At 42.5% G+C, this 26,718-nt stretch overlaps 1 long non-coding RNA gene across 1 annotated transcript; it reads left to right on the top strand.

Moving 5' to 3' along the window:
• The first annotated feature begins 23,635 nt into the window (after window positions 1-23,635).
• On the top strand, window positions 23,636-26,370 carry LOC142827678 (uncharacterized). Its single transcript, XR_012902389.2, has 3 exons — window positions 23,636-24,721; window positions 24,845-24,980; window positions 25,934-26,370. It is a non-coding gene; the product is annotated as an uncharacterized LOC142827678 (long non-coding RNA).
• The last annotated feature ends 348 nt before the right edge of the window (window positions 26,371-26,718 follow it).

Genomic DNA, 26,718 nt, shown 5'->3' with positions numbered 1-26,718 from the left:
TTAGACTGATATAATTTTTCCTTTAACTATTTCATGAACTTCAGATGAAAATTGCTTGCTCCTCCTTATTCAGATTAAAATGTCAGCTAGCTATAGTCTTTAGACTATGAAATGCAAAAAGCAAAAGCTGGTTATATGAAAGAAAAGTCCAAAATATGTACTAAATCTAAATTTGCATAGGAGATCTTCTAGACAAGGGTACCTGAACGAAGGAGTGTGGGAACAATTTGTACAATGAGAGTGTTGAGAGCTATTGAACTAAACTGTAAATTATTTATATGCTGGCAATCACTTCAAGCCAGGGGATGCGGTAGCACCCCCACTACAGTTACTTCTAGCAAATAGGCCTGAATGGTTTTGATGCCAATCTTTTTGTTAGCATTTTAACAGAACATAAAAATAAAGCTTTAAGTGATGAGAGAGTGCTGGATTTGTGAGGAAGGATGGTCTTATGAATGAGGCACATCGTGGAGTCAAGAAACGTTATCTCTGGTACAGACAGAAGAAGAGATGTTGCTCAAATGTAGAATTCCTGTATGTTTTTGGGAGGGTCAGATAGGGTGCCCTGACTGACATGCCTGTGCTGAGAGGGAACGGGGAATAAGATCTATACCACCTCTCTAAACCTTGAGCTTGGCAGTTTAAGGGTAAGCATGTGCTTCATGCTCATTGAACCTTCCCGTTACTGTCTCCCTGAACAAAACAGCAGGGAGAGGCAGGACCATTGCTCTACTACCTCAATGTGCCAACCAGCATCACTGACTTAGCATGAGGGTGGAAGCGACCAGTAGTAATCCTCTACTAGCCAAGGCCTGAAGCATTTCACCCTGAAGCAAAAGAGTAGCAACCATGTTACTGTCTTAGGTGAGGAAAATGATAAACGCACAATTAGCCTTCATCTTTTGGTGCCTCACTCTTTTCATTTTTAAGAATAAGGAGTGAGGAGTGGTTAAGCTGAATCCAGATTGCTTGCAAAGTGCTTTAAAATTATCATGTGGAAGATGCTGTAGAAGTTATTCCTATGGAGAGTAACTAACCATTTATAATACTTTTTTTTCCTCAAAGATTTGGTGGGAGACAGAGAATTTGTCCTTCTATACTTCTCACTTCAATTTTTAGATTCAATGGTTGATTAAGATAATGAGAACCCCTCACTGCCATATTTCAACAGCCTGATGCCCCTCCTAAATTGATCAAGGTATTTTAACGGATTGATGAGCTTGGTTTCAAATGCTATCTTACTTTGTTATTATTTGTATTATAATAGCACTTACAGGCCCCACCCAAGAATGAGGACCTTTTGTGCTAGCTGCTGTACTAACCTAAAGAGCCAGTCTATAAATGGAAGAGTCCACAATCTAAAGAAATAAAGGGTCAGAGAAAGAAAATGACTACAAAAGTGTGTGACAGTCCAGAATTGAACCCAGATTTTCTGAGTCCCAGGGCTGTGACTTAACAAGAAGATTCCTTTCCTTTCTGACCTGTGGTCTTTTTTCAAACAGCTGAATATAATGAACTTCCTAACATTTTTGCATTTTAAAAACATATGGTTTTTCAAGCCTTGTGCTTAGTCAACAGCTGGATTATTGCCCAAAAGCCTATGACACTGCCAGGGCTGGATCAGAGCGAGACATTTTCCATCTATGTCCAACAGGGATGTTGGATCTTCAGTATTCTTAGCAAGTGTAATCTGTGTGGAAGGCAGAGGGAAGATGTATGGACAAGTAGTCCAGATGGCATTCCACAGCCTGAGAAAATACAAGTTGACCCATGAATCTAGATTAAACTCAACAAATGCAAAAGCTCTAAAATACAAAGAGTTGTTGTGGCCATCAATTGTGAAACAACAACATTTGTTAGCATAGAATGCTAATAAATAAATATTTGAAAAAGAATTCTTACATTTGCTGAATTTTTCTGTTGCTACTGATATTAAATCAATGTAATAACAGTTGTAAAAGATTGCTTATTAAAAACAAAATGAAAAGATGCTCTGTGTTAGACTTATGCCTAATTTAGATCTAAAATTTTGTTTCAGCATGACAAGTTATTAGCAAAGAATAGATTTGAGCATTCTATTTGCTTTATGCCTTGATAGCACATGAATTGTAAGAGGCTGTTATTTTTCATCTGACTTCAATTAATGTACTTTTAAAATGATTAAACATATCATGCTGTGACTTCTAAAATGTCAGGAAGCCTGTAAACTTGGGAGACAGGAATGTAATAAAATAGGTAATAGGAGATTCAATAGTTAATAGAGGCCCTGAAGTATGAGTGTATACAGTAGCTCTATATTGGAAACTGTGCAAATGAAGATGGCTTAGTATTGCAAACTGAGGAAGAAAATTGTTTTTAATTAGCACCTTCATAAGAACTGCTGATTAATACTGTTTGGTTTGGTGAAAAGCTTTCAGCTGAGTAATTTGTACAGCCATTACAACAGTTTTGTTAGACCAGGACTCCTGTTGTTAAACACAAACAGCAGATGATAATGGTGGAAGATGAGTTTGTCATGTAACAATTTACCTTATTGAAAAAAGCTTTATATAAAACCAAATACAGTAGGTACCAGCAGAAATCACATATTTTAAATCCTTCCAAAATTGCAGTGTGCCATGCTAGTATGTTTTTTTTTCATGGACTAGAAACAGATTTTATATCATTTATAAAATTATATATACAATTTAAATGTGTTGTAGCATGGACAGACCACTTTATTGGTAATGCTTTACATCAGGATAGTAAAGTGGTAGCGTATTCAAACACCTTCTAAGTATACAAAGTGGTTTTAAAAATTGAAATGTAATTAAGTAATATTATTCACATGCAAATGTATGTGTGTGGTTTATGCACTGAAATTATGTTCCATGTTTGTGCAAGATGTAGCATTTATACCTAAGGTTTTTAAGGAGATTTTTCCTAGAACAACTATTATCAACTGCTTTGGCTTACCATTTTTATTCAAGTGACAATTAAAAATAAAAATTCTCTAGCCATATTTGTTAATATGGGAAAATGCATATTTTAGTTACCCCCTGCAAGATGTCTAGTGCACTGTCTAGAAACAGAAGAACTTTTATTAAATGAATAACAATAAAGGAATATATGCACTAAATTATTACACTAACTAAGGATGGTAAGAACTGTAAATTATTGGAGTGCCGTAATAGAACATGAGAGTTTTTCTGTAGACAGGCCTTTGGGGTAATAACAAGGGTTGAGACTCGCGACAGTGCCAAATAAGCTTTAGACAGCATAATAGTCTGCAAAGAAAAGCCACAGAGCACTAATGTGAAAGAAGAGCTGTCCACCACATGCAGCAAAAATCACCAAAGGTCATTTTATGGTAGCAATTGTGACATAAAATTGGTGGTCATGCTACATGTCTAATACTCAGCACAGCTTTATAAATGATGGGCCCCTAGCGATGGCTGTCATTAAGTGCTTTCATCATAATAAACTTTAAACTGTTGGCTTTATGAATCGCCAGCCAGCTTCAGCTGTTCGTTGGATGGAGCTTGCAGTGCCTTAAGTGTGACAAGGCCTATTAGGAACTGCAACCATGTTTCAAGCGTACTTGGCTTTCCCACTCCTGGGGTGATTGCTGCCTATTAAACGGCATCTGGGAAGATTTTCCTCCAGCAATCTCTGATCAAGAGCTTTTTTGGGCTTTGACCTGCATTTCCTTCAAGACTTTCTCTGAGGAGTTTTATAAGAGCAAAACTCCAGAGGATTTATAGCCACTTCTGATTAATACCTTTTCAGTTTTTCTAGCAACTCTCCCACTGCTACATAGAGAAAAGCTTTCATTGTTCCTAAGGTGCTTATTTGTGACCTTTTCTCTGCTTTCTGATTCCCTCTAACATGTTCTCAGTGAAATCCTTGGTGTGTAACCAAGACAGTTGTTGAAGTTGTTGCAGCTTTTACACAGACTGGCTTTGATATATACATATATTTTAAATAAATACATTTAGGTTTATTTTTAAATTTCAAAATTAATATCACAGCTTGCTAGCAATCCAGTTAAAAATAAGCAGCCTCAACTCATTCCCCTATATAACAATTGCTAAAATTCTCATTCCATCAAAGGTAAATACGAAGCAAATATCCGAAGGGTGTATGGGTATATATGTAATATAACCCTCTCCTTCAAACCGCCACCTTCCCAAACCCTTAGGAGAAGAAATGGGCCTTCTGTAAAGTAATGTAGGCATGCAGTTCATATAGATGTGCTCTGGCAGATCCATGGGGGAAGAACATTCCAAAGTGGAAAGACTCATGGAAATTGCCCTGCCGGCAGATCCCTCTCTTTTATAGTAAGGTTGTTGCTGCTTCAGTTCCTCTGCTCCCTGCAGCCATGGCATCATGGGACTTGATGTGCAGCAGCCCCTCAGGTAATTGGGTTCCAAGCCACTTAAGTCTTTTAAAGGCAGGGGACAACACCTGGAATTAATGGCAAATGTAGTTAGTGGACCTCTCTGCACATCTTCATTTTCAGCACCCCTGTCCCCTGTCCAGGACCCAGCCAAGAAAAAAATTCTCTCTTATCCCTCCCATTTTTCATCCTCTTTGGCTGTCTCTACATTGGCATCCCTTTCCGGAAAAGGGATGCTAATGAGACACATCGCAATTGCAAATCCACGGGGGATTTAAATATCCCCCGCAGCATTTGCATTTACACGGCAGAATTGACACTTAGGGTAGGGGGCATCAAAGCCCCCTCCCCGGGGCTGGTTGCTTCTGGGAGCAGAACAGCATGGTGGGAGGGAGACAGAGAGGGCAGCTGTAGCTGTTACTGGCTGTTACATATGCTGCTACTGGCATATCTCTGCTCTGTCAAGGATGCAAGCAGCTTTGTGTATCCACTTTCATAGAAAATTAGGGGTTGGAAGAGACCTCAGGAGATCTAGTCCAACCCCCTGCTCAAAACAAGGCCATCCTCAACTAAATCATCCCAGCCAGGGCTTTGTCAATCCGGGACTTAAAAACCTCTAAGGATGGAGATTCACCTACCTACCGAGTTTTCCCATTCCAGGACTTCACCACCCTTCTAGTGGAATAGTTTTTCCTAATATCCCACATAGGCCTCCTGCACTGCCACTTGAGACCATTGTTCTGTCATCTGCAACCACTGACAACAGACTAGTTCCATCCTCTTTGGAACCCCCCCCCCCCCCCCGTCAGCTAGTTGAAGGCTGCTGTCAAATCCCTCTTCACTCTTCTCTTCTGCAGACTAAATAAGCCCAAATCCCTCAGCCTCTTCTCACAAGTCATGTACTACAGCCCACTAATTGTTTTCAATGCTGTCCACTGGATTCTCTTTAGTTTGTCCATATCCTCTTTGTAGTACCGGGCCCAACATGGACGCAGTGCTAAATGTGGCCTCACCAGTGCGAAATAGAAGAGAATAATAACTTCCCTCAATGTACTGGCAGTGCTCCTACTACTGCAGACCAATATGCCATTAGCCTTTTTGGCAACAAGGGCACATTCTTGACTCATATCCAGCTTCTTGGCCATTGTAATCCCCAAGTCCATTTCTCCAAACTGTTTCTTAGTCAATTACTAGCCTTTAGCAGTGCTTGGAATTCTTCTGTCCTAAGTTCAGGACCCTGCACTTGCCCTTGTTGAACCTCATCAGATTTCTTTAGGCCCAATCCTCCAATTTGTCTAGGTCACTCTGTACCCTGTCCCTAAGATCTAGCATATCTCTCTCTCCCACAGCTTAATGTCATCCACAAACTAGCTGAGGGTGCAATCCATCCCGTCATCCAAATCATTAATGAAGGTGTTGAACAAAATGGGCCCCCGGATTGAACCACTTGATACTGGTTGCCAGCTAGACATTGAACCACTGATTACTACCCATTGAGCCTGACAATCTAGCCAGCTTTCTATTCACCTTATAGTGCATTCAGCCAACCCACATTTCTTTAACTTGCTGGTAAGAGTACTATGGGAGACCATATTAAAAGTTTTGCTAAAGTCAAGGTACATAATGTCCACCACTTTCCCCATATCCTCAGAGCCAGTTACCTCATCATCAAAGGTAATCAGTTTGGTCAGGCATGACACATCTTTAGTGACTCCATGCTGACGATTCCTGATCTCATTCTTCTCCTCCAAGTTTATCATGATGGATTCCTTGAGGACTTGCTCCATGATTTTTCCAGGGACTGAGGTGAGGCTGACTGTCTTTAATTCCCCAGATTCGCCTTTGTTTCCTTTTTAAAGATGGGCACTACATTTGCCGTTTTCCAATCATCTGAAACCTCACCTCATCGCCACCAGTTTTCAACAATAATGGCCAGTGGCTCTGCAATCACTTTAACCAACTCTCTGAGAGCTCTTGAATGCATTAGACCTGGACCTGTGCACGTCTAGCTTTTCTAACTAGTACTTAACCTGTTATTTCACTACTGAAGACTGTTCACCTCCTCCCCAAACTGTACTGCCCAGTGTAGCAGTCTGGGAACTGACTTATTTTAGCTTTTTTTACATCATCTGTCACTAGGTTACCTTCCTCATTCAGTGAGGATCCCTTGCTTTCTCTGACCTTCTTCTAGTTGCTAAAATACCTATAGAAATCCTTCTTAATCGTCACATCCCTTTGCTAGCTGCAACTCCAACTGTGCTTGGGCCTTCCTGATTACATCCCTGCAAGCAATGTTTTTATACTCCTCCCTAGTCATTTGTCCAAGTTTCCACTTCTTGTAAGTTTCTCTGTTAAGCCAAGCTAGTCGCCTACAAAATTTCTTATTATTTCTGCACATTGGGATGGTTTGTTCCTATGTGCTACCAATTCTTCCCTCTTTGTGAGCAGTAGGTCAAAAGGAATATGACCCATGGCTGGTTCTTCCAGCATTTGCTCCAGGAAGTTGTCCTTAAAACCCTCCAAAACTTTCAGGAATGCACAGAGATGTGCCAGCAGCCAGCTACTGTTGAGAGTGGTATGGGGCTAATGGCCATGGCATGCAGGCAGCCTGCCTGCCTGAGCCCTGCTACACTGCCATATTTTTGGGGGGGAACCTGTTGTTGAGAGACCTGAGTGACCACACTATGGCTATGTCTGTGTCTACACTATAGCCTCTTGCGCAAAAACATATGCAAATGAGGCAAAGTGTGGAATATCTACACGGCTCCTTTTTGTGCAAGAGCCGTTCTTCCTGAAAAAAATGCAGAAGAATGGCTCTTGCACAAGGGGGGGGGGGAGTTTGCACAAAAATGGAGCCTTGTTAATTATGCAAATGAGACGTGGCAATATTCCACGCTTTGCCTCATTTGCATATTTTTTGCACAAGAGGCTATAGTGTAGACATAGCCTATGTGTTTAATGGTAAATTTGCTCCTGCCTGGAATCTCACAGCTAGCTAGAGCAGCTCACAGAGCATTGGTATAATGTGCTTTCAACATGACATTTCTTTGGGTGAGCAGGCATTCTGCACCAGCTTCTGTTTCTGAGTGGTCACAAAATATAGCCCCAAAGTAGGAACATTCTGGTTGTCTAAAATGCACCAGTAATTACTACACTGGTAACATATAAAGATACATATAAAGATTTCATGAACAAAATTATATTTTCATTATCCTTAGGCAAGCGAAGACTTTTAATTTCTATAAATCTTCCAGTGGCTTAGAATTAAATCATATTACTATGAATTATGCATGTTTAGGGATCACTCATCTAAGAACTTGTAGTATTTAATTTACAAGGACTATACATTTTTCAAATCTTTTAAACAAGGAACTTTAACTACTTTGTGTATGAAAGTGTGTGTGTGTGTGTGAGTAACTGGAAACAAAAAAAGCTCTTTGCTTTCTAAAGTATCCTTTATGGGTGACTCAGGTGGTGTGCTAAAGGTAAAAGCTTGCAAAGTGTAAGAACCTGTCTAATACTCTTATGAACATATCTTTTAATCCAAGTAATGTACTAGCTGAAGTTTTAGATTAATGTCTCAGATGTAGATTATTAGCAAAATAAATTACAAAACCTTTCAGAGATTAGAATGTACTCCACACCCAAGAACCTCAAGATGCTTCTGGCTGGTTTCTGAGTTCTTAACACAGAAGTTCCTATCATGAAGCACATCAGCTTCTGAGTGAGAAGAAAATATCTGTTGCCATTAGACTTAGTTGTGGACTTGTTTTCTCTGGGAGGCAAATATGAAAAGCTACATATCAATAATGGAAGTAGGAGCCCTGATCTGAAATGCTTTGATCTCTAAACTGAATATGAACAAAACCAAACAAGTAAACAATAAATAAGTACACCAAAGTGAAAGAAAACTGAGGAACAATTCTTGTGTGTTTTAATTTACTAAAATACTCATTGCCGAAACAATGTAACACTTTTCATGTTCAAAGTCTGTTTTTCAAATTGGCCAATTAACCCTAACAACAGCCTTTTGGAAGAGCTAATTAACATGTTTCCCTTTTTCCCAGATGGGGAAACTGAGGGAGGTTAAGTGATTAACAGAAGGCATCAGTGTCAGAGCCTAGGTTAGAATTCAGGATTTTCTGATTCCTAGTCATGTGTTTAAGGCATAGAACCACACCTCTCTCTCTCTCTCTCTCTCTCTCTCGCTCTCTCAGACATGTTATATAAGCCAGATATTTTTTTTAGCCTGAGAGCTGAGACACATACAATGACAGATTTTATTTCGCCTATACTGACCAGCTCACAGCTTTCTCAGAGATGTTATCACTTTTGACTTGAGCAAGAGAAGTAAGTACAAACTATAACCAAGCATGTAGAGCGCATATTTGCAGATGTGTTTTAGCGCTCTCTCTAGCGCTAAATTTTTAAAGTGGGGTTGCTGAGAGCCATTGAACCAATCTGTAAATCCTGTATATAACAAAAAACTCTTCAAGACAGGGGGTGCTGCAACATCCCTAAGTCCAGCACCTATGATTTTTGGGAGTCAGCCATCCATCCGGTAGTAGTCGGGGAATCATATTGGAAAAATTGCAAGGAATTTTGTCATATTTTTTGTAGAAAAAATAATAGGCATTTTCTGTTTTGGGGGAATACTGGACCTAATGCATTCATTTCTTTGGGATTTTTTAAATTAACTCTTTGACTGTGGGCTTGGCAGAAATCTATGGAAAATAAAATTGACAATTTCATTTCTATATACCATGTATCGCTAGAATCCTGTAGATGGTTCATTTTATGCCAGAAGCTTTAGGAACAGGCTCATAATTAAAACATATCGAGAGTGTATTTTTAAAGAAGGGTATACAGGAAACCTAGGAAATATGCTGATACTTTGCAAGTGTATGTAACTTTTGCGACAGTTCAAATTATTCCAAAATAGGAAGCAAATTGGGTAACTTACACTTCCACTCTCGTGGGACAGAACATGGATGATTCAGCAGACATTTTTGCAGTGGTAAGGTGCTGGTAGTGTAACACCACAGCACCTTGTAACAGGATATACTCAACCATTCTTTTATATGCCCATTCTCCAGCCATAAGGCAAAACACCATGATGTAATTACATAGAAATTAAGACATTGGGAAATACCAAGGAAATATGTCATGGGCATTGTGACAGGAATGCTAACAAACCTGTGGGCACAGAGTCCATCCCAGAACAAAGCACAGAAACAACAGGCCATATTGCAATTTGTGTATCTTTTTCCGCTTTTCTTCCAAAAGAGTCTTTTCCAACATTTGGCCTGTCTAAACTGAGCCAAATGTTGAGAAAAAAGCCTCTTTCAGAACATCCCTTCTTCCTCATAGAACGAGGTTTACAGGGATGCTGAAAAAACACATCTCCTTTTCTGAAATTTTTTTCGGAAAAGCAGACGCATTCCTTGGACTCAGCAGAGCTTTTCCAGGATACCTCTGGTATCCCAGAAAAACTCTGCAGTTTAGATGTACTCCCAGAAATATGTACTCTTGCTCGAGCTGTCCGCTGAGAAAGACTACTCCAATTGGTTTCAGTGCAGATATTCAGAAGACAGGCAGTGGACAGCCCTGCGGGGGGGGGGGGGGGGAAACAATACAAGAACCTGAGGAGGTAGGAGTCCTGCAACCAAATAAGGAGCTGTCAATCAAGCCTTTTGGAAGAGAGAGGTGGGTTTGGAGTAGAACACAGGAGGAACCTAAACAAGCTTGGCCATCATGTAGCTATTCAACCAGACTGAAGCTTTGGTCCAATCTTTTGAGGTGTTCCCGTTCCTAATAATTGCCTTGACTCTATACAGGTTCTTATACAGTATGCGGCAGAGAGCCCAAAATTGTGCTCCGGTGCATGTGTGACTAGAGACTGCTTGTGGTGGTCACAAATAAGATAAAGGGCTAGACACAGAGTGCCTTACCGAGAGCTAGTTAGTCTCACCTTCAGCACACGGGCTTGCTTGCTCTCTAGAGTTCAGCATAAAAGAAGAGTGGATTACATGGGTGTGTCTGAAGAACAATCTTCTCCATGCTAATGAGGTGATTAAGAATATTCTCCTTGCACTCCTACCAGTTGGCAGGGGATGGTAGCCCTGCAACTGTCCTCCTCTTCTCATTTGCTTTATGACCTGCTCCTTCTGTTACCTGCCACTTATTTTCACAACACTCCTCATCTGTTCTGGACAGGGTCAAAGCCCAGGGAACACTTGCACTCATAGATCTGCATGAACAATTATGTGATTTGTACAGGCAGGTGCTTGATTTGCACGTGACACACATGTGTTGTTAGTGCCATTTAGAAGATAATAGTTGTAGCCCTACCAGTTTACTTGTTTACTCATCCACTCCAGCAGCTTTGTTCCTGCCAGCTTGGATCTAATAAAGCTACTGCAGCAGGGGAGGTTTAGATTGGACATTAGGAAAAAATTCCTAACTGTCAGGGTGGTCAAATATTGGAATAAATTGCCAAGGGAGGTGGTGGAATCTCCCTCTCTGGAGATATTTAAGAACAGGTTAGATAGACATCTGTCAGGGATGGTGTAGACGGAGCTTGATCCTGCCTTGAGGGCGGGGGGCTGGACTCGATGACCTCTCGAGGTCCCTTCCAGTCCTATTATTCTATGATTCTACTTAATATATATTTTATGAGGTTTCTGACAGTTACTGTTTAAAATATTTCTCTTACACTACCAGAATTGAAAAAAGAGAATTGTTGTCATTGTAGTTAACATTCATTTTAGCCTATCTCTTGATTTGCTATTGACTCAAAAAGGAAAACTAAATTTAGCATTCAGTTGTAGATCCAAGTATGATCGGTAAGAGGCTTCTACCAAAAGTGCCAAAAAAAGTCAACCATGTTTTCAAATGGTGAAATAAATTATAATTTTAAACGAATGTATGTAGCAACATGGAATTCTGTAGAATAATTTGTGTGTAATTCATAGTCATTAGATACACCAGATTTTATAAACAGGTGATTTCTAAAAGCATATAGTATTGCAGCAACAGTCTCAAACATGTAGAGCATGGCTATACTGTAGGGCTAAACTCGAAATAAGCTATGTAATTTGAGCTATGTCAATTGCATAGCTTAAGTTGAAATAGCATATTTTGGCTTTAGACGCTGTCTCCATAGCAGTTATTTCAAGAGAGAGCACTTTTCTTCTATCTTCCCTTACTCCTTGTGCAATTAGGGTTACAGGCGTCAGAGTAAGCAGTCCTCCAGCTTGACATTATTTCAACATTATGTCGAAATAATGGCTTGCTGTGTAGACACAGACTATGTTATTTTGGAATAATGTCAGTTATTACAAAATAACGTTGCTATGTAGAAATAGCCTTAGCACTTACACTAAGGATATTAGTGTTTTTGGCCTGTGCTCCAGGACTTTGCATGATAGATTTCAGTTGGACTGCGGATGAGGGGGGGGGGGAAAGGGAGAGACATAAGAACATTGGGAGAAGGGAGGATCACAAGCAGAGAGTTACCTGTTGCACTTAAAAGTGCTAGAGCAGTGATGCACAACCATTCTATTCTAGTACTCTGATCTGATCTAGTGGGGACCTAACAGATCCATTAAGCAATATGAGAAAGGTAGGTTGGTCATGATCCTGTGCTATAGGAATACAGCCAGTCCCCAAGTTGCAAATGGTTGAGTTACGGCCATTCACATTTACAACCAAAGCAGTCGTAAATGTGGTCTCCGCTTATGGACAGCACGGTTGCCATGTAACTCAATGGGGTCCGAGTTATGAACACTTCAAGTTATGGCTAAGTGTTTGGTCCGTAACTCGTTTGTAATTCGGGGAGAGGCTGTATTCAGATCCCCTACACACTAACTCTTTCCACATCATATGCAAGTGGTGGAATGGTCAGGCTCTTGAGGGGAACTTTCCTGGGTTCTACACTACCCCAGTGAAGTGGGCTAGCGAAAGCATCTGAATCCCACTCTCACATCCTTAACCCAGAGGCCTCCCTGACCTCAAGGGCTCCCCTTCCACTCTCCTGTTTGGCAGAGTCCTTGTAACTCTAACAACGCTGGACCCAGGATTTCCAGGGGGCTCAACCCTCAACCCTGTAGAGGTCATGTAGTGCAGGGTGTCCTCCATCTGGCGTTCTCTCTCCTCACTAGACTTTTCCCTGACCTGTACAGTTCAAGACAAATACAATTTTAAAAAATAAGGAAAAAATGGGGAAGGTTAAAGGAATGCACGTAACCCTTTTGTGGCACAGCACATCACAAACATTGTGTTTGGAACATAAGGACAGTTCACAGTCTCAAAGGTTCCTCAAAGGTACCAGGCCTCCTTCATAGGCCCTGGCTGTGCTTCAGGGATACTGTGGGTCAGACACTTGCTCTGGCAATGGCCACATTCCTTCAGGCTCTGGGTGGCAGAGCCCTTCTCCCTACCATCAGCCCTCCACTTGGGATTAGGATCCCACTCCAAGGGTATGTCTAGAATACATGGCTCCATCGACGGAGCCATGTAGATGAGTTTACTAGACATAGCAAAATGAAGCGGTGATTTAAATAATCGCCGCTTCATTTACATCAAAATGGCCTCCGCACTGTGCTGATCAGCTGATTGCTGGCACTGCGCGGTAGTCTAGACGGGGATCAGCCGACCCCAGAACCCTTTGTCGTCAAATCCTGTAAGCCTCGTTATTTAAATCGCCGCTTCATTTTGTTATGTCTAATAAACTCATCTACATGGCTCCATCGATGGAGCCAAGTAGTCTAGACACACCCCAAGTGTGACCCTGCAATGCCTCTTGGCTGGTGGCATCTCCCTATGTTGAGACTCTACCCAGAGCCCCCCCTCACGCTCCTCATCTGCTCACTGTACACAACTCTGGACAGACAGCTCTTGCCCCAGCTTCAAGTCCATTCTCTGCTGCTCTGCTTCCAGCTCCGTGGGCTGCTGCTTTGGCCCTTCTGGCTCTGTGGCTGCAGCCCTGTTCCCTGCACAGGATCTGTTCTCTGGAATGTTTCTGTAGTTCTCTCTGGCTCCCCTTGGGCCCTTGCTCTCTACTTAGCTCAGCTCTACTCAGCCTGACCCAGGAAAATCCAGCTCACATGAAGGATGAGACCCCCCACTCTAGCCTCCTGACTCCCTCATTTGCTGGCTTACCCTGTCAATCAGGCTGACCTAGAGTCTTCCCATTGTTCCTGGGGGCTGTCTGTCTCAGGGTCCTGATTTTTTATCTATCTTTCCCCTTTCTTTGTGTATTGGAAACTAGCCAACCAAAACCCCCCACTGCTTTTTAATAAGGGACCAACAGTCCCCTTACATATGGTATTGATATTTATTATTTTGATAAAATTGATTTTGAACTTGGGAATCATCAAAAAGAAATATTACACCACAGCCCACTGACACTAAAGGTGGTTTTATATATATATATATATATATATATAGAGAGAGAGAGAGAGATGCCTTGCTTAGCTCTCTCTGTGAGTTTCCTCTGGGACTCCTTAAGTAGTTTCTTCTGGACAGTCAGGAGTTAATTTGGACATTACTACCCTGAAACTGGGGGGGGGGGGGGGGCCGGGGGAGAGGCACTTCGCTTCCATTGGGTCCTGGGCAAAAAGGGAAGGGCTGGGAGCTTTCCTCCTCCTGTCTTAGGTTCACCCACTGCCTGTGGTCCTGTGGGTGGGCCCTCTCCCCTGACATATGGTTCAAGTTCCTCCTCTGAATCAGGAGCTCCCACATCCTGGCACCATGCTCTAACATAGTAAAGGGGGGCATTACATTCCTCCACAGTTTCAGTTTTTGTTCTTGTTTCTGCAAGGCAGGGCTGACATGGAAGAGGTAAATAATTCCAACTTTTATAGCTGTGAATCCCAAGCATGGGGAGGCAATGCCTGTTAGGTGCCTGACTCCAGAGAGGGGTAGGGTTTATGTACACCCCTCACCTCAGCCTTTCCCATTGGCTACATTAAGAAGCTCTTATTCATCATGCTGGCTTTTTTAATGAGCACCATTCTTAAGCATTCAGTTCTTCCTAAACTTTCTATAGGGGCCTGGGTGCCTAACTCAGGACTTTGAATTCCATTAGCAGGCAGGGTTAGGTCTTGCAATGCAGTGTCTAAGTTGTAGATCTAGCCCCTAGAGTTTTATGAGCTCAAAACTTTTCACATGATTTTACTAAAAAATATAAAATTTGTACTACAGACCTTTTAATCGGTTACTTGGTAAGTCAACCCATATAATTTCAAAATCCACATGACAACCCTGGCAGCAGTCTCCCTCACAAAACCCAATGGGTGTTTCAACCCTAGCTTCATCAAACTTCCTCTATTACATGGGCTGTACAGCATCTGGAAGGTCAACCCATTTGGGCTGGGTTAGACCAAAGGGAGTAAATGAGTTCTGGAGCAGAATAAAATTCAAAGAAAACTTTGATGAAAGGTTAAAAGATGCACATAGTCTTGAGAAAATGTTCTGGGATTTGTATAGCTATACATTTTGGAGGGTCAGTGACATGCATCTTTAAGCGTTTTCCACAGCATATTCATTACTGCACGTGTTTCATACTTTGGTGCATGTAAGTCTCTTACATTTCCTAATGGAGCATATTTTGGCAGCTTTAAAGTATGAATTTTAAACCACACCTTACAGCAGAGCCTTCTGAAGTAGGACCAGAACCAACTCTTGTTAAATCTTTTCACTGACTTCTCAGGAGGTGATGCATGAGGCCTTGAATATCTTATCTCAATCAACATGTTCCTGCTTTTGCCCAATCCTTAATCTATCTTGGGGCTTCCTCTCTGCTGACACAGCAACTCACATGTCACCTTTTACCTTGGGATGTCACTTTGTTGTGCATCCTTCGCCTTCCTGCTTCTTTTAGAAAGTGTGGTTGCTCTGCCACTGCTGTAGCTTCAACTGAAAGGAGAACTACAAATGAAGAGGAGGCAAGGATGGGGGGCAGGCACAACTCTTTATTATTCCTTATGATATATAAAGAGTGCCCCCTGCTTTAAAAGCAAAAGGGTTACAACATTAGCTCCACCCATTTTTTCTCATCATGGAAACATCAGCTTCTTCACTTCCTCCTCTTTCTGGAGGGTCCAAAAATAGGCCAGATATTATGTCAGAGAAGCTGTATCAATTTCATTGTCAGCCAAGTAGCAGGAGATGCTGTCTTAGATGGTATGTTTCATCTAACTAGTTGCTTACCTAAAACTTGGCCACCCATAACCCTCAGGAGCACTGAAGCTGAGGTAACAGTCTCGTCTGACATCACCCTTCACACCCTTCAGAGATCTTGCCAAGAGCCTCTTGCAAAAGGTAGCAATGAGTTAGGATGAAATCCTGGGGTTATTGACGTCAACCAGAGTTTTGCCATTAGTCTCTGATATTTCAAATGCTGAAAGCAATGGGGATGCTGGTAGTGAGAATGGCCATCTGTGTATAGCACAAAGGAGTATGAAAGGGCACCACCAGAAAGAAAGTCTAGATTTGTAGTTCACTTTTAATTAAGTAGTGCATGCAATTATTTATGAAACACTGATCTAGGTAGCAGAGTACAAATCATTTAGGCCTCTATTCTGCAAGATACTTAAGCATGTGATTAATTTGTGAATAATCCCATTGACTTAATTTGTATTGTTCACATGCTTAAAGTTGTACATGTGCTTAAGTACCTTGTTGCACTGGAGCCTACAAAGCATGGTATCTTGAAGAGCTAGGTCACAGTTTTTTCCTCCGCATTCTCCCTGGAAATCAGTTATGTTAGCTAGCAGATATGTCTGCTTCTTCAGCAATCTAAGAAGTGCATTTAATGTTACTTTTTTTGCATGAAAAATATCACATTGGCTATATTTAGCATTCAGATGTTCTGATCTCTAGTTCCTTATGTTAGCACAAGAATTACATGATCTCATGTAACATATCAAAAAAAGTGTTGTGTGAGAGTGTGACAGGGTGGTTTTGCCACACCCTGCCCCAGAAAAGAGCCATAGATAAGTCCTCCAAGAGGCTAGAGAGTCTCTGGAGGAATCCAACGATTGGAGCTCAGGAAGGCCTATAAGGGGAGCTGCAGGGCAGAGCTGCAGTTAGTGAAGGGCAGAGCTCAAGGAGAGCAGGCTGTGAGCCTGGCTGAGGAGATGTCTTCAGGAAGGAAAGCTCTGAAGGCATCACTCTTTCCAAGCTGGGAAACAGACCTAAGAGAGTAACAGGGAGGGCCCTGAATATGTTGGGCCTGTGGCGAGCACTGGCACATAAAGAAGGAGTGGCCAGAGGTGCTTCTACTGCTACCAGAAGGGCCATATAAGGAGGCATTGTCCCCAGAGAAAGCATAGGAGGGTGCCACAGGGCCAAGCTCAGTCTGAGACTGCCCTGAGGGAGGGAGGAGAAATGTCTGGGACCCAAGTAGATAGGGAAACTGAGGCAGAGAAGCCCTAGCCTAAGGAAGAAACCTACCCAGGAATCAAAAGGGATACAGCAGGCACCCAGACAGGAAGGGGAACCTCCCAAGAGCCAAGAGGACTAGAGTTGGAACCCAGAGAACAAAGGGCACCCATCCAGAAGCCAAGAGAGGACTCAGACTTTTAAAAAAGGATCAAACTGGGAGCCGAGATGTCTACAGTAGAGACTCAGACAGGGATCTGGACTCATGTAACTAGAGATGGATACCATGGGGCTGGATACCACAGGGACCCCAAAAGAGGACAAGATCTAGCAAAAGGTTTGGGAACACAGGTTAAAATAACCAGTAGTATAATTAGTAAGGAGGTCCGGACAGAATCACCTGTGGGAGAGGTGAAAGAGAAAGTCTGGGGTAGGGAAACAGGTACCTAGAACAAGGAGTAGAGTAGCAAAGGCAGGTTTTATTAGCTCCCTCCTGAGAGATGATGACTTGCTGAAACAACTACAAGTAGCAAGAAAAGAACTAGAGGATCTTAAGCTCGAGAATGAGCAGCTGACTGAAAAGCTCCAGTTCACCAGGTAGGAAAAAGAGCATTTGCTCCATGCAGTGTATGACAGTGAGAGATAGAGTCTTAGTGCACAGAGACGCAGTGACCAGGGGGTGAAGGTGACCCACTGAACAGTGAATACTCTCCTAGTAGAGAGACCTGAAAGGACAACACCATGAAACCAGGGCTAAGGACTATCCCTCCCCCTCAAACAAAAAAACACCTAGAAAGGATTGTAAGGGAGTATTTTGAGTAACTGCAGGCAGAAAGACCTGGCAGGGAAACTTGTAGATGCCTGACCTATTTGTTAGAAGGGGGAGGAGTATGAGAGAGTGGTCCTGCTGCACCCCTCCCCAGAAAAGAGTAATAAATAAGTCCTCCAGGAAGCTAGAGTGAAGCAAACAGAGCCAGGAAGGCCTACAAGGGGAGCTGTAGGGCAGAGCAGCAGTTAGTACAGGGCAGAGCGCAAGAGACAGACTTAAAGGAACACTGGCAGAGGGTATTGGGAAAGGTGCCTGTTAAAGGTGTCCCTTGATTCACCCAGGGGTCTGACTTGGCCAGAAGGCTGAGTAGCCGAAAAGATGACATAAGGAGAGTGCAAGCACCTGCACTCGGCCAGATGGGAGTGCTCGCAGGAGGCAAGTGCTGCCCTGTTACAATGAGAGAGAGACATGTGAGTTTGAAACAAAGTTATCATTGCATAGCATGCTGTGGTGTGGATGTGGGAACTCTCACACACAGAGTGATCATTGTGGGGTCACAAAGAATAAGAACCAGGGAAGAATGGAGTGTTATCTAATCATCTTCAGGGGCTGTCTCAGCCTCTCGCCTTTGGCCCAGTCCAAAGGGCACACTGTATCAACTCCAGTCATTAATGTTTAAAGATCAAAAGGCTGATACTTGAGAAGTAAGCTTAGCAGGTAATATGTAGAGGGGCTTGGGAGATAGCACCGTGTTGTGTTCACACATATCCATACATGCCTGATAGTGGAGACAGGAGTGTCCCTGCTTTTCTGAAGGATAATAAAAGTGAAGAATTCTACCCAGACTGATCACTTTTGACTCTCCACACTGAACAAATAAGCTTTATTGAATAAGATACACCATGATTCATGCATTATCTATCTGCTGCTTACTGGGACTGTCCTAAAATAGCTGGATAAGTTAAAGAATTTGGAGCTGAACCCAGTGTGGGTGGATCCAGAATAGCTGCAGAATTGTGATGCTGCTGCTGAGAACAGACAACCTGCCAATGCATGCTGTGTCTTTGTTTTCAATTTCTATAATCCCTCCTCCCCCATGTGAAATACCTTGATGAATGAGCCAGATTCTGTCAATTGTTATCTCTCTTAGCATTGCTGGTTTCTTCACTTTTAGTGTCTGTGCAGTGCAGAGATAATAAAAACACTTATCTATATGAATTGTTGGACCACTAGAAATTTCATGCTAAGAGTTGTCTACCATGGATTTATAGTAATATTTCCTCCTTCTCACTGGTATGATACAGTGCTTGCTATTGACACTATGCTGGTTACTTTTTTGAGGAACAGTGTAACTGTGTTTTGCTACTTTTTTACTTAAAGGTCAGGATTACAACCTTTCAGTAATACTTAGCATTTATATAGTACTTTGTGTTTCCAAACCATTATGCAAACATTAACTAATGAGTTCTCACAGCACCAATTAGTGGTGAGTAATTGTGACTATCCCTATTTAAAAGCAAGAGCGAATAAGACACAGATTTTAAGTAGCTCGCCCGAGGCCACACACAGAGTCAGTGGCAAAGCCAAGATTAGACTTCAGGAATTGTTCTTGGCTTCTGGTCCATGCATAACCACTAGCCACTGATGCCTTTGGCAAGCAGCCAATATAGCCATTGGAGACAAAAAGCACCTATTAGGCCAAATTTGAAGAAAGGAAGGCTGGAGATCACATACAATTGAGGCAACCTTACATACAAATTATATATTTGCATGTTCAAATGTGTTTAAATAACTATTTATTCCAGCACTTATCATTTGCACGTGTGCTAGTGATCACTGTGTGGAAATAGAATTGAGAAAATATATTTGGAAACTACCTTGATTTTAAGCTCAAATGTTCCTTTTCTTAATATAATCAATACTTATACTCACTTCTACAACCCTAAATAACTGCTGTCTGATTTTGATGTTTGCTCCCTTTAAACATTTTTATTCCCCATTCCTAGATTGTGTCTGATCTTACAATCTTTCTTCGTAGCTCAGTCCCAACATGTCTGAATTAAGATGACCTTTTTTGTGTATGTGCTATATCCAGAGGCGAGAAAGCAGGTTGCCTCTTCTTGCGACCAAGAAAGACACCACTCCGCAGTCCGTGACTTATACCACTGTAAACACAGAGTAAGTAAGTGAGAGGAGTCAAGACTGAAGATAACTTTAACATCTTTTGCATGTTAAGCATGTGAATAAGAGCATTGTTGGATGAGGGCCTCTTGTGCTTGGAGATGGTGATGGGCCAGCAGGGGAAACAACATGGGCTACCAGACATTGTAGACAATGTTGCCAAAGACTTTCTATGTGTGTGCACACTATCTCTGTCCCTTTGACTTCATATAACACAGGAGCAGTTGGAGCTTGGGTTCACCCAGCTGCTGTGGATCCCAGTAGACTTTTTCTGTGTCCATCCTGTGGGAATTTTTGTATCATCCCAGAATTTGGCCTCAAGTGAAGAGGGAGATACCACTTTGCTACATCTCCTCACTCCATTAACCAGAGCTCTTTCCCAGGTTCCCACCTTGATTTTTAGCATGAATCCCCTAGCATGAGTTTTGAAGCCTGGGACATGATACTTACCTTACTCATGTGGAAGCAGCTCAAATTTCATGAGGTGAGATTTAGCCCTCCTGCAGGCAACATGCTCTCCATCCAATTAATTTCCAATGCGGGTCTTTGTTTCTACCCCCTGGGAGGAAAGTAATGCCCCATGCCTGACCACACCTGGATTTGGAAACAACAAACCTCCACATCCAATCTGGAATCTTTAAAAGTAGTTAATATGCTAACCTTTTCATGAGGACTAAAGCTAGGGTGAATAGAGCTAAAGCTGCAGCTTTAATTAGTTTGCAAGTTATCAAGCAGAAACCTCACCTGTTGCAGAAAGAAAACTATTGCACTCACTAATAAACCCTTTGACAATTACAGCTGCTGGGAGGTCAGGTGCTGAGCACAAGAGATTAGCCAGTGCACATAGAGCTGAGGCCTAGGCATCGATGGAGGGCTGACCATGGAGGCTGCTGTCAAGCAATCTCTCTCACACTCCCATTGGCTCACTGAGGCCACCATAAGGGCAGCTGATCTACTCTGAAGTCTTTGCTGGGTGAGTCAGGCAAATATATGCCTGTAGCTGGGCAAGTTATTCATAATTGTTTGTTTATTTAGAGAACTGTCCTGACAAGGCTTTGAAATTCAGGAGGTGCTGAGAAAGCACCATGCACAGTATGCCACAATACATCCGCTCCTGTCCAATCAGGGGAAGACCTGGTGTTCCCCCGGCTATATTTGGTTAGACAGAAAAATCTCTGCTCCTATCCCATTGAAATAAAAGATGGGACTCATAGAGCACTCCCCTCTCTGCCTACACATAGATCCATGGCCATGGGAACACCAGACGACGAGCTTTGAAGTAAATCACAGCAGCGTTTGTGTTTGAAATTCTCCTACTGATTAACAATGTTTAATAAATAAGTTTGAGAAAAATTAAGTGAGAGTCACTGCTGAGCAGTCTAATTAGGGTCCTTCTACCCACATACGCAGTTTGCAGAGAAGAAAGAAATTAAAAAACAAAAATTAAAAAGAAGTATCTATCACCATAGTGAGAGTAAGATATTAATTATTATTATAAATAATTTATTAATTATTTTCACCTAGTGAAAATTAAGAACAGGGCCTCAAAATATAAGCTCCCCCCACCCCCCAAAAAAGACTGCATAAAAAACTCTCAATACAATTCTTACCACAACACAGGAGGCAATCTGGAGTAGAGAATAAATAGGTGCTGAAGGACACCTCAGCACATTGGACACAGATTAGATTGTATTTTATCACTTTATCTGGCATTTTTATTTTACAGTTTCAGTACCAAGAGTTAGTCCTGAAACTTGAAATTTTTACTAATGAAATAAAGGCCACAGGATCAGGGCCTCTAGCAGTAGTACAATTGTTAGGAAAATATAGATAGGAGCTTATCAGTGTTTCTCCTCAGTGGATGAAAAACCCTACCCCTCCACAATAACCTTAGCTGGAGAAATAGAAGGTAAAAACACAAAAAACTCTGTTTATTCACAAAGAAGCACATATTCATTGAAGTAGGAATCTAACTCGTGCTGTGCCCTCAGCGTATGCCTTTCAGGTCTTAGATATCCATCTGAACCAGGACACATGTTTTAGAAAGTGTGTTTTCTCTTGGTCACAGATCCTGCACTCAGAAATCTTCCTTCAAGAAAGTTGTGACCCAATACCACTTCCACTTACATGAACACACCATTGATTCAGAGGAGAAAAGGATCATGATATGAGTGCTGTATTCAGTAGCTACAATTTAAGCTGCTTTTTAAAATCAAAGCAAAACCACCCTTTTATTTGCTGACATTAGAGCTCAGATGTCACAAAGCAGAATGAGAATGAGAAATGAACTAAAATAGAATAAAATTAGTTGCATATCATAGAAATATTCAGAAGCTAAGAAGTGACTAACAGATTAGAATTTAATGTGAGATATTTTAATTGTTACCACTTTAGAGTCTAGATTGTCTAGGAATGTGAACACTTATTAATATTCTATACTAACGTTTCAAAGAGATTTTAGGAAAGTGTTAACATCGATGTTAGGAAAAGTGGTTTTTAATTTTTTTTTGACATTCTGAATATTGAATTTGTATTTTTTTTTAAAATCTGGGGAGGACCAAGGCTTTAATTTCAGATTAATGACATTCTTCATTTGAATGAGAATGTCATTAGATTAGTTTGTGAACTTTCAAAGCAGGTTGTATTATATGTCTAGAGGAAACAATTTGTGTGACAGACTATCCTTCGTAATCTCCCTCTTCAGACTTCTGGCAACAAAAGACTCTAAATACTGAAGATGTTTTGTGGGAGGGGAAACATTTTCCAAACAAGTAGTTTCTCTATTCCAGCCCAGGTAACAAAAGAGGCCTCAGGAATTTTTGTGGGCCTTGTCAGAACTACCCTATAGGTTTTAGAGCCACCTGCTGCTTAAGCCATTGGTCAATAGATTAACTGCTGCTATTACTAAGTGTTTAGAAAAGCAAGTTATGTGGCAGAACAAACAAAATCAACCCACACTTAACACATGTTAATTCAAAATTTAATAAATCTGCACTGGGCACTGTAAAGCAATCAATAAAGGGGAAAAGCTCTTTGTACACACTTGCCCTCTGAGCAAAGTATCAGATTAAAAGCTCTTCATGGCATTTGAAACAAGAAAATACTCTATTTGCTGTGCAAAACTCCCTTGACACTTTTACCTCTCTTCCTTCTCTCTAGTTTTCTGATGCTGGTTTTGAATATATACCTTTTGGATGATTTCAAAACCACATTCATGTGGGTCACTATTATAAAGACCCTGGAACAAATCCATAATAAACTGCATTTAGGGGGATCTAAATGCTAAAGGACTTAACTAGCCACAAAAGTAGATGATTGCAAATGCATGCATGGTCCACATATCTGAATATAGCTCTTATTATACAAGACACAAAATTCAACAAACCACACCACAAAATATGAATGTTTTACTTCTCTAGCCTATATATGAAAATCCTATGTTGCTCCATCTGAGACTTTCCATTGGTGTCACTGTGGGGTGGGTTTGACCAGAATATCTGAGGATGATTTAATAAAGGATGGGTTTCTTGAATTTTACATATGGAACATGAGGGACTCAAATTTGCATGGCTGTCATGTACCATGATTGGGTCAAGGATGAATGTGGGGGATAAAATCCAACCATAGAGTAACAGTACATCAACTCTCCCTCCATTATGCAAGTGCATCTGACTGACTGACTGACTGACTGACGGAGATAAGCACAGCAATAATGCCCCCACAGCCCTAACATCCTCCTTAGTACGGGCCTAGCCTCAGCTGCAATGGAGGTCCTATCCCAGCATGCACAAGGTGCACAAGATTCTGAATGGCTACTCCACTCAAGTCCATTCACTCCATATATGGCTGTCACAGCAGTTCCGTGGCACAGAAGGCCCTTCTAGACCGCCCTTCACTTGGAAAAAGGTAATGGGCTGGAATTAGAAATGAAGGGTTGTGGCTGAACATGGGCCAGACAATGCCTTTGGAACTCTAGTTATATCAGTGCAACACTATTGCCTTCAGTATGGGCCACCAGGTGAAACCAAGGACCATAGTGGCATAAGGACTGCAGGGCTGTTTTGTGAGATGTTTGTTTGCTTAGCATTGGCTGAAATGAATCTTTTTGCACTATGAAGCACAGAATACCAGCAGTATGTGTGTCTGTCATGATAGGCTGTCATAAAGTCTTCAAAGTGCTGTAAGTATGAAGTCAAATATCTAAGCAATGAAAACACACAAGAAACATCTATAGTCCTGCACTGCATGCCCTGTGATAAGAAGCTGATGCAATTTGCCTCTGGGAGTCCTCCTACAGCTATCTGCGCTGACCACTCTGGCCACAACTTCTGCCTCTACCACTCTCCCAGTGAGCTTAAAAAGCCCCAGAAATATTAGAAGGGCCTGTCCCACATGGCTAGTGTTGCAAGCAAGCAGCACACCATAGTACACATGGAGATGAGTTCCTCCAACGTTCTTTCAGACACGGTGATCACTACTCCCATGAGCTTTGGTTCCCAGAGTCACAGAAGAGCACTAGTTGGGAGTGTCTGGGAAATCTTGGACCTCATAGAGGAGTGGGGAGATAAAGCCAACCCGCATGAGCTCAGAACCAGTAGGAGGAACGCCAACACCTACAGCAGGATTGCAACCTGCCTGGCAGCTAAAGGCCATTCCAGGGATGCCCAGCAGTGCAGGGTAAAAATCAAGTAGCTTTGCCAGTCCTAACACAAGGAGAAGGAGGAAAGTGGATGCTCTTGGGTAACACCTCACATGTGCTGCTATAAAGATCAGTTGGATGCCATTCTGAGGCGTGTGTGTGTGTGTGTCAGCATCCCCATCATTGTGCTGGGGACACACCCAGTATCAGCCAGGAGGAGAGCAGAGTGACGGAGGGGCACAAGGAGGAGCAGGAGACTAGTCAACCACCAATGCCCAAGAGCCAGGAGCTTACAATGACATTGCAGCCAGTCGCCACTCCCAGAATGTCTTCCAGGCCAGTGGAAACTCCAGGGAGGGCACTTCTGGTGAGTTCACAAACTTTGTCTAACTACAAGTGGGTTCGGGCAATGGGGATATGGTGCACTGCAATTGCTCTCTCTGCCTACACAGTGCGGGGGGCCTGAAACATCTTGTTCATGTATCTGCAGATGAAGTGGAAGTCTTGTCGGCACAGCTCCATGACGCTCTCACGTAGGAACCATTTGATCCTTCTCACAAGGTTTATGGGGAGGCCAGCTTTATGCCATCCTCTGGAGTATAACACCTTCCCATGCCACCCCACCAGTAAGTAGTCTGGCTTCATGGAACCATAAAGCAGTGCCACATAAGGCCCAGGTTTATGGGCCACATTCAGTCAGCATACGCTCCCCATCACTGAGGCTCCATCTACACTGCATCATTTTTGGGGAAGAAGAAATGCAAATGAAATGCTCATTAGTATTTCTCGCACTCATTTGCATATTCTCTTCTGATACTTTTTGCAGAAGAGCTTTTTGTGGAAAAAACGCAGTGCAGATGGGGCCGTTTTGCACAAGAAAACTCTTTTGTGGAAGAACCCTTATTCCTTATTTTTTGGTATAAGGGTTCTTGCGCAAAAGGGGTTTTTTTTTTTTTTTTTTGCACAAAAGGGTTTGCCCTGTCTGCAGTGTGGTTTTATTTCACAAAAAGCTCTTCTGCAAGAAGGCTCTGAAGAGAGAATATGCAAATGAGAGTGCAAGAAATGCTAATGAGCATTTCATATGCATTTCCTCTTTCACAAAAATGATGCAGTGTAGACGGAGCCTGACTGTGATTTGGAGAAGACTGATATCTCACATGGCAACCTAGAAACACTCTCTCTCCAGGAGGCTATATGTGCTACACACAGGTCCCCTCCCCTTCTGTGGGTAGGAAAAGAAGCAGTGTCTCCAGGAGGTTGCATGTGCTGGATTCAGAGTTGCTGGACATAGCGGGAAGCTGCTCTCTGTCACCACCCTCTTCCTGTCTGTCCTGCCTCCCTGCTCCTGGCCTGGCAGGCCCCTTAGCATGACTGCCTGCCTCTGGACTGAGTGTGTTCTGATGCTCCCCTGAGACCTCTGGGAACCTGCTGTAAAGTGCCCACGTTATAGCAAACATTTAGTCTTGCATGGAACACATCTTCATCTTTACAGAGACCTTCAGTGTAGGCTAACAGATTAGGGTTAGGCTTCATGCAGTGTATCTCCTGTAATGTCTGCACTTGTAACTTTTCTTTGCAGCTGGGACAGCAGCCATTTTGGTGCACCCTCCCACCTGGCTCTGATCCGCAGGCACTAATGCATGAGGGAATATACGTTCCACAAGCAGATGGACTGAATGCACATTCTTGTGGTGGAGATTCAAGCCAAGTGGCAGGACAGGATCGACAAGCAGCGGGAAGGATGGCTGCCAGGGAGCAGCTCATGTGCCAGCGTGAGACAATGTTCTCCACCCTGACCACTGTGATGGAGCGTGGGGTGACCTGCTTTGAATGGTTCACTGCCCAGAACCCTGCCCGTCCCGATGACAACCCCGCTCCAGCCTCCTCTCACCCCATGGCTTCTCCCCCTAAGCGTCACCAAGGCCCCAGGGCAAAACTCAGGGGGAGCTGGAGCCTCAGGAGGCAGTCCCAATTGCCCCCCCCCCCCTCTTCTGGTTCCCAGTTCTTTGACTTACCTGTTATTTTCCCCAAATAAACACACTCATGTTCATGGAAACACAGACTTTTTACTAGTTGAACTGCAAGGGTGGGGTGGAGTGAGGGTTTAAAGGGAAACACAGAGAATGCAGGGGCACCTTGTGGAGAGCCATGGGAAAGAGTCTCAAAAGAGGCCTTGCATAAAACTGTCCTTCAAGGTGTCTCTGATTTGCACAGCTCTTTGCTGTGCTCACCTTATGGTGTTGGTGTCTGGCTGCTCAAACTCTCAGACCAGGCGCTCTGCCTCAGCCCCACTCTGCCACAAAAGTTTCCCCCTTGCTCTTGCATACGTTATAGAGCTGTGGTGTCCAACAGTCTAGCCACTAG

The sequence above is a fragment of the Pelodiscus sinensis genome, chromosome 3 (assembly GCF_052426305.1).
Source record: "Pelodiscus sinensis isolate ZL-2025 chromosome 3, ASM5242630v1, whole genome shotgun sequence".
NCBI classification, from domain to species: domain Eukaryota; kingdom Metazoa; phylum Chordata; order Testudines; family Trionychidae; genus Pelodiscus; species Pelodiscus sinensis.
This window is presented reverse-complemented; position numbering and strand designations above follow the sequence as displayed.